Below are 9156 nucleotides of genomic sequence, written 5' to 3'. Positions count from 1 at the left end.
CCATCCTGATTTTTTGTGTTTAAATTTGCCCAATATATATGCTTAAAGACTAATGGGTACTCAAAAATATTAATTAAATGAAAAACTACTACCATCTATTTTTTATATCTTTGATTTTTATTATTTTGGTTCAAGAAGTATCTTTTTGTTTTGTTATCCTGTTCTAGGGTCTCTTGATAAGTATCTAGAGGTTGTCCAGATTGCTGATTTGACGTCAAGAGTGTCAATTCTGGTCTTTACTATTTCCATTTTGAGTTTTTATTTGTTGGCTTGTTTGCTTGCTTGTTTTTACTATTATATTCCTAGTTTATTGTGTAAGTTGTTCATTCACTGGGATTCCACTTGGAGCTCAGCCTTTACTTTAGCCGTAATGGGTCAAAGCATCCATTTCATGGAGGCTATTCTATTCATACACCTGGAGAAGACCAATGAACCAATTGCTTTCTAAAATTATGATTTGTTTCTTATAAAAAGTTATGTTCTTTTATGTTTTCGGGTGTTGTCTTCCCCCCCTTATATTGCAGTATTGTTTTATAGGCCCCATTTTAGTTTCTTCTTGTTTCCTTTTTCTTATATAAAATTGTTTCTGATACTGCATTTGTCAAAAGATAGGGTGAGTGGAACAGCCTTAAGCTTCCATTCTGTCTACTTGGGAGCTTGTTTGGTAGCTAAAGCTAAATTCTATTTTCATGCACAGCACCTAGCCATGCAATATGCAGTTCTTAATTAAGCAACATAACACATGGGACTAGACCTCCTCATTAACTGTTCCCACAGGCTAACTATCCACACTTGCAATACATTTCCTTTGTTCACACTAAGCATACCAGGATGCCCTGTGCTTTCTCCAGACCGCTTTTATACAATATGTTGCATTCATAAAGAAGCCTGGATAGAGAAAGAGCAGTAGTAATGGTGCAGGATGTGTCTAGGAGAAGTAGGATAATTCCAATGGGCAAAGACAATTCTACATGGTCTGTTCAGGAATGGCAACATTTCCTGATGGTCAGTAGAGCTCTTTAATCTGAAAAAGGCATAGAGAGGAGAGATAACAAAGTATTTTCATATTTCCTTTGGCATATGGTTCAACAAAAGCTAGAGTATGTGGTATGCCTCAAAAACTATGCTTCTCAATACAGATGAAAAATCTATTCTGACTATGGCCTTTGAATTTATATTGTGGATACTAGCTTTTGTAGTAATTGTTGGCTTCATTGGGTGGAGGCACAGGAGGCATGATTATTCATCTATCATGTTAACCCAGTAATTTAATCCAAATACGCAATAACCTAGAGAATTAAGGAACCTGTGATCAGACCCCCATATTACCAAGGGATATAAGAAAATACAGAATTCCCATTCTAGATATTTCACCAACTACATGTGACCTGAAAAAATTGCATAATCTCAGAGGGCCCTTAATTTTATCATGTGTGAAATAATTTAGACTAAATAATACCATCTAGCTGTAATTTTTTGTTTAAAAAATCCTCAAAGTACAATGAAAATGTTTTTATTTTTCCTACAGAGATTTAAAGTCCAAAAAGTCTTATAAAGCACAGGTTCTCATTTTCAAAAGACATAATGCTTAGAATTCATTATATTCTTTACAGAATATCATGTAATATTGATGTTACATTTAGAGTAACTAATTATGTAATTCTGAGATTATAGAATAAACATATGGAAGCAGATGTTTAAGTTTATGATAGAGAAAAAAATTATATTATTTTACTTCTGCTTCCTACTATTTTCTTGTTCTACATATTCTTTTTAATTATCTTTTTAGTTCTAGAAGACTTTTACAAATTGGCCTTACAATTAACTTTACTGAACTTTTCAGATTCTTGAGAATATTATTTGACATGAGGTGTCCAAACAGATATTAAACTTAGCTTGTATAACTTTGTTAACAAGCTATTAAATTGCTATTAAACTTCCTTGTTTAATTATTCTAATCATAACAATTCAGAAGAAAACAGGTAACTCTGACCCCATGGCTTATGCACTTGGCTTGGTCCTTTGGGTCTTTCCAATTACTGTGTGGTGTTCGAAGTAGATTTTAATCCCATAAGATTAAGAATAAACATTTCTTTCTTTATTTTCCTTTTAAGGGCAGAAGTTTTGAAATAAAGTTGAAATGTGTGGTGTCATTCTACCTGGAACATGTCCACACAGAACGAAAAGCATTTTTTTTCCTTTTCTTTTGGCCGCAGTGCAAACATGGTGCACATGCACAGGAAGCGTGACTGCGTGTTTTTACTAATGCATAACACATGTCTGGGAGTGCTTGACTCCTAAAAAACCATGAGTTTTTCACTCACTTTGCACGTGGTACCCTGAAGTTATAAGAGTGCTACAAATTATTCAGTAAACATGTAACAAAGTTCAGAAAGCCTGATGGTAGAAATGGGTGTCCAGAAAGAGAGTAAACAGATGTTTTCATTCAACAACCATGACCTTCAGCTTTGGCAATAAAAGTAAATATAAATGACATTGGAATTTTCCACCCAGATCCAAGGCTAGCCTTCTGGTTTAAACTTCTTTATATCTCTACGACATTATCTCCTTCTAAGACCTTCTTCTCAATTGACCCGAAACATTCATATGATTGGTGGCCAGAGAAATATCGATCAAGATTATTGCTATTTACTCCCCGATGTTTAAAATAGGACTTTGAAGCAAGACAATAAGCTTAAAAGCCAAGCTTTTTAGGGTAGAGAATTTTCTAAATTCCTTTTCTTTTTTTTCTTAAAGGCTGAAGAAGACTCAGATTTCTGACACAATGGTAACACCTATCCCTTCTGCCTGTGACTGCCAGGGCTTGCTGTATGATGATTAGAAGAGAATGTGACACAGAGGAAGGGGAAAAAGTCCATCCCTCTGGTAGTAGGGGGTTGTGCAATGGGAGGGAAAAAGGGAGAAGGAGAAGTAGAAAATATTCAGATCTAAATGTCTTGATTTCTTCTGCTTGACTTTAGCCAGGAATGAGTGTTAGGAAAGAGGGGATGCTCTAGAAGAGGAAGCTATGGAGTCTTATTTGGGTCTATGTAAATAGCCCAACCACAGGCCCTTCTACCCAATCTAGGGCAGACCCATACCAGAGTTTAACGTGGCAACAAAGTGTGGTTAGACAGAAGTTAGGCATGGAGTTTAGCTTTTCAAGGCAGCTTTCCATCACTACAAGGCCAAGGCAGAAAGTAAATATCTCATTTCCTTTTTGCAGGGTAGAGCAAGCAGGGCAAAGGGGAATGACTGAGCAATCAGGTGACTTGAGAGCCAAATAACATTCCCACTCACAGGGTCTGAATTGGTGAAATGTATCAAGATCTTCAGCTTGAGATGGACCATCAGAGCAGGAGGCCAGATGAGAGACACGGGGTTTGTTGTGATAACTAGAGCTAAAGTGAGCTAAGTGATCAGTAGAGCAACACTGGGCTCTGGCCAACCAAAATAAACCAGACCATGAGCTCCACCAGATAAGGCCCTCTGCTACAAGTACAGTAGGTGAGCAGCACCCAGGCAGAGAGAGGCATTGTCAGGAAGACTGAAGGAAAGAGGAGCATCACAAGTGATGAGGAGCTGATCTTCACCTAGGCAAGCAGGTGGGAAAGTCTTCCTTCCCCCAGATGCCCTGGGAGAGAATTGGGGAACAGGAAGACTCTGGGAAACTGAGCATTTCTTTTTATCAAAAGATAAAGAGCACAAGGATTATTTACATCATTGTAATAACCTACATTTTTTAGGCATAATTTTAGAAACATATCTTGGCTGCATATATGTGAGATTGCTTACATTTTTAAACATTACAATTGCTTATTAAATAAACGAAGGACCCAAATAAGAAAGAAGAGAAAAAATAAGCAAGATGCTGAAAATGACTTATCTCCTTCAACAGTAGAGTTCTCCAGCAAGAGAAATACTAAAACCTAAGCTGTTGCTTTAGCACTAAGATTAAGGTTCCTTCCCAAGTGTTAGTCCCAGTAAGAAGAGTATGAGAAAAAATAGTGAAGTGCATGCAATTTGTTGTTAATTCTTTCATGATTCAACATTCTACTAAGCTACCTGATTTACCCTGGTTTTGTTGTTGTTATTGTTGTTGTTAGCCATTACAAATACTTTGCTCTCAGGGAAGACTCAGATATTAATTATAAATCTCAGGGTGAGTTTATTAATGCTAAATGATGAACAGTGTTATATTGAAAGATATTTCAAAAACAACCAAATCTAGTTTCCATAGCAACTATTTTGTATATGGAAGAGACACAGAAATTAAAGAAAAAAGACCTACCACTTACTGTGTGACCTTGACCTCTTTGATAATGTTTCTTCATTTGTGAAATAATGAAAAACTAATCATTACTCTACCAACTCTGTTCCTTTTTATGAAGATTGAAACCACATTAGTGAAAGTGCTTTGTGGTCTTTGAAGAATATAGTTATAATTGTTATGTCAAAGACCAAAAGAGATATTCAGGGCTCAAGGCAGGCCTTCAGGGTTTCCCTGAGATAGCATTGTGGGCATTGTTTCATGATCTTTTACTATATGAGAAGTAGAGAAAGGAAGAGAGTTCTAAATGTTCATATACTGTGGTCATAAAATGCTTAAATTACTCCCTCCTAATCCACTTCTAAGATAAATATTGGTGAGGAGCCAGGATAGGCACTTTTTTTGTTGTTTACAATCGTGGGGAAGGAGTTGAGTTGAAATCAAAGCCTTTAGTAATTTAATATAATGGTGTATAGGATCTGAGTGCCCTACTGCCTCCTACCAATAAAAAGTTTGACTTCTAGAGTCAAGAACTTCTGTTTTTGCTAGTCTCCCCAAAATTGTCACTCTGTGAATATACACATTTTCTGTTCACAGTAGTAGGGATGTTGATTTTTTGCTTATCATGCTAGTTAGTCCCTTGAAAAACTGAGTGGTATTTATATGATTGATAAGCTTATATACCACATAAAACCCATGCTCCAGCTTGAACAGTTATGGATGGGTAATGATATGTCTTGGTTTGCTGAAAATATAATTACAAAGTAATTATTAATGACTTACCTTTCAGTCTCAAAAATGTTCCAGTTCCAACAATTAATTATATGATCATTTTACTTCTACCTATATGCGAACCAGAATTGGGACACATGGGCACCCTCGATAAAACCCAGATTTAATCAACTGCAAAAATCTTCCTCAGAAAAAGAAAAATTCAAAGTTTCAAGAACTAGAACTTCATGTTAATTTTTAACGAATAGCTCTGACGTTGGTGACCTATTTCAGAAATATTGTAGCAATTTAAAAGAGTAATACAGAATAACAACTTTTGCTACTTTGTGGATCATACAAGCTAGTATAAGATTAGAAAGAGAAAAGATCAGTGTAATTGATTTGATAGAATCATAAAAATTACTCAGCAGAATTAGGGTGAATGAAGTCTATCTTCGATAACTAGATAATATTTAAATAGTAATCATTTCAGACATTTTGAGTGTCATTTTGTAAAACTGGGTCCATCTTGATGAAGGTTCCAAGTCATTTGAAAAGAATATATATCATTTCATCATTGAATATAATCTTCAGTTAATGTCAATTAGCTCAAGTTGGTTGGTAATGTTGTATTATTCAGGTCTAGTGTATCCTCATTAATTTTCTTTCTACTTCTTCTATCAAGTACTGACAGAAGATATGAGAGTGTTGAATTCACTCTCATGGTATGAGACATGAGAGTGTTGAATTCATTCTCACGGTGTTGAATTCATTTGATAGAATTCAGTACTTCTATCAAGTACTGATATGAGAGTGTTTAATGAACTCTATCACCCTGCAGTGATATAGAACAATAGAAATTATTCCACCTATCTAGCTGTAATTTTGTATCCATTAATCAACCTCTCCCTATATCCCATTTTCCCCAACCCTTACCAGCCTCTAGTGAGCATTCTACTCTCCATTTTTATGAGATCAACTTATTTAGCTTCCAAAAATGAGTGAGAATATGCGATATTTATCTTTTTGTATCTGGCTTATTTCACTTCATATAATATTCTTCAAACTCCTCCATGATGCCACAAATGACAGGACTCTTTTTTTAGCTTAGAGTCTATTTTATCTGATGTAAGTTTAGCTACTGATCACTTTTGGTTTTCCTTTGCATGGAATATCTTTTTCCACCCCTTAACTTTAAATCTATGTGTGTTTTTAAAGGTGAAGTGAGTTTTTTATAGGAAGCATATAGTTGGGTGTTGTTTTTTTAATCCATTCATTTCAAAAAATCCATCCTTTTTTTAATCCAAATGGTTTTTTAAGCCATTTTATATCTTTTAATTGGGGAATTTAACCCATTTATATTCAAGGTTACTATTGATAGCTGAGGTCTTACTCCTCTCAATTTGTTAATTGCTTTCTTATTGTTTTGTGAATCCTTTCTTTCTTCCTCTAGTATTGTATATCCTTTTGGTTGGATGTATTTCTGTAGTGGTAAGTTAGATGCCTTTCTTCTGCTCATTAGTGTATCCATTCTACCAGTGAGTTTTATATTCTCATCTGTGTTCTTATCCTTTCACTTCCAGATATGGGATTCCCTGAAGTATTTCTTGTAAGATCTGTCTAGTGGTGATACATTTCCTGTTTTTGCTTGTCCAGGAAATACTTTATTTAGCCTTCATTTTTAAAGAATAGCTTTTCTGGGGGTAGTATTCTTGGCCAGCAAAGGTTTTTTCAGCACCTTGAATATGTTGTCCCATCCTCTCCTGGTGTGCAAGTTTTCTGCTGAGAAACTGTTGTTAGTCTAATGGAGATTTACTTATATGTGACTTAAGGCTTTTCTCTATTTTTAAAATTCTTTCTTTGTCTTTGCCTTTTGACAGTAAAATTCCAATAGGCCTTGGAGAGGAGCTTTTTGGATTAAGTATATTTGGAGACTTTGAGAGCTAGATATCCTAGATAACGTGGATCTAGATATCCATTTCTCTCTGAAGACATGGGAAGTTTTCAGCTGTTATTTTCTTAAATATGGTCACTATGCCTCTTCTCATTTCTTCTACTTCTGCAACTCTCAGATTCATATATTTCATTAAAGCCACTTAATGGTGTCCCATAAATCCTATAGGCTTTGTGAAAGAAAAATAAACCTTGGGACCCTAAAATCCCTAAGCCAGAAGGAAAAGTCAATCTGGGAACTGCAAGGGCAAACATACCTTTCATTCTACTCCTAAATAAGATAGCTACATTTTTTTTTTAAAGCTACAAACCTCCCTCACAATTTGCTCATAAGGAAATTCCTTGCGAACAAAGGACAGATAGAACTCAAAGTCATCCCTCTGCTCATGTGGGACAAATGCCTATCTGATTGCTTCCTTTGCCTTATTGTTTCACTAAGCCAGACTAAGGCATAAGTGACTATTCATGTAAATTGTGTATTTAGTAAAAGACTAATCAGAAACTCAAAATAACGCATCTATTTGTCTTTTATCTACTTATGACCTGGAAGCCGCCTCCCTGCTTCAAGTTGTCCTGCCTTTCCCGACGGAACCAATGTACATCTTACATATACTGATTGATGTCTCATGTCTCCCTAAAATGTATAAAACCAAGCTGTGCCCTGACAACCTTGGGCAATGTCATCAGGCCCTCCTGAGGCTGTGTCATAGGCATGTCCTTAACCTTAGCAAAATAAACTTTCTAAATTGATTAAGACTTGTCTCAGATGCTCTTGGTTTACAACTTCTTCATTCTTTCTTATTTATTTACTTATTTTTTCTGACTGTAATATTTCTAAAGACTTGGCTTCAAGTTCAGAAATTCTCTCTTCTGCTCAACCTAGTCTGTTGTTGAAGCTGTGATTGTATTTTTCATTTTATTCCTGAAATTATTTAGCCCAACTTTTTGGGTTTTAGGGGCTTTTTTTGTTTGTTTGTTTTTGAGATGGAGTCTCACTCTATTGCCCAGGCTGAAGTGTGGTGGTACGATCTTGGCTCACTGCAACCTCTGCCTCCTAGATTCAAGTGATTCTCCTACCTCAGCCTCCTGAGTCACTAGGATTACAGGCATGCACCACCACACCTGGCTACTTTTTGTATTTTTAGTACAGATGGTGTTTCTCCATGTTGGCCAGGCTGGTCTTGAACTCCAGACCTCAAGTGATCTGCCCACTTCAGCCTCCCAAAGTGCTGGGATAAAATTAACTTTTTAACTACAGTGCTGGTTTGCTTGTGGGCTTGTTTATAATTTGTCCCAATGAACATTGTATATTAGAATATAATAATGTAAAATATAAAGAAAACTAAATATTTTAATTCCCAATATTCACATGTAATTGTAATATAACTTAGTTACTGTCATTCTTGTTTCCATTAAAAAGAAAGCCTTGGGCAATATTTTCAAAATAAAATAAACTATTAATAGCTGTCTCTAAAACCTTGATAAGCTTTTTAAGGACTCTGTACAAGATGCACATTAGAAACAGATATAGAAATGTTACTTTCTTACTTCACTATTAAAAGGGTGAAATCAGCGGGTGCAGTAGCTCACTCTTGTAATCCCAGCACTTTGAAAGGCCAAGGAGCGGGGGTGGATCACCTGAAATCAGGAGTTTGAGACCATCCTGACCAATATGATGAAACCCCATCTCTACTAAAAATACAAAAATTAGCAGGACGTGGTGGCATGTGCCTGGAATCCCAGCTACTCGGGAGGCTGAGACAGGAGAATTGCTTGAACCCGGGAGGCGGAGGTTGCAGTGAGCCGAGATTGTGCCATTGCACTCCAGCCTGGGCAACAAGAGCGAAACTCTGTCAAAAAAAAAAAAAAAAAAGTGAAATCAAGGTGCTAAAAGGCAGCATCCCCTCTAGTGGCTCTGGGAGAGAGCCTGATGATCTAAAACAGGTGGCAATTCAAAGAAGCTGAATAGTTGGAAACAAACCTAAAAACATATGTGAATTATTTGACAGATTGTTCTCTTTAACTGATGATCATGTTATTGTAGAGTTTAAAGTATTCTGGTTTATATATTTAAAAGATTAAAATAATCAGACTTTCTGGGTTAACTTGAATAGTCATAAATTTTTGTCATTCCCTCCAAGTGGTTTGTTGTCTTGGCTTCTATCTCATATTGCATTTATAGGTTCTCTTTGGGAATCTTTGCCCCCATCCTGTTCCCAGAA

The 9156-nt window shown here is 36.0% G+C and overlaps 1 protein-coding gene across 2 annotated transcripts in view; it reads left to right on the top strand.

Moving 5' to 3' along the window:
• Positions 1–3394: 3394 nt before the first annotated feature.
• Positions 3395–9156, top strand: part of LOC101136823 (alcohol dehydrogenase 1C) — a 46561-nt gene continuing 40799 nt past the window's right edge. The window contains exon 1 of one of the 2 annotated variants that reach the window (XM_031010304.3): positions 3395–3605. The gene's annotated coding sequence lies outside the window, so the exon portion shown is untranslated. The remainder of the gene's footprint in view (positions 3606–9156) is intronic. The other variant, XM_031010303.3, reaches the window with a different exon arrangement.

The sequence above is a fragment of the Gorilla gorilla genome, chromosome 3, assembly GCF_029281585.2.
Source record: "Gorilla gorilla gorilla isolate KB3781 chromosome 3, NHGRI_mGorGor1-v2.1_pri, whole genome shotgun sequence".
Classification (NCBI taxonomy): Eukaryota; Metazoa; Chordata; class Mammalia; order Primates; family Hominidae; genus Gorilla; species Gorilla gorilla.
This window is presented reverse-complemented; position numbering and strand designations above follow the sequence as displayed.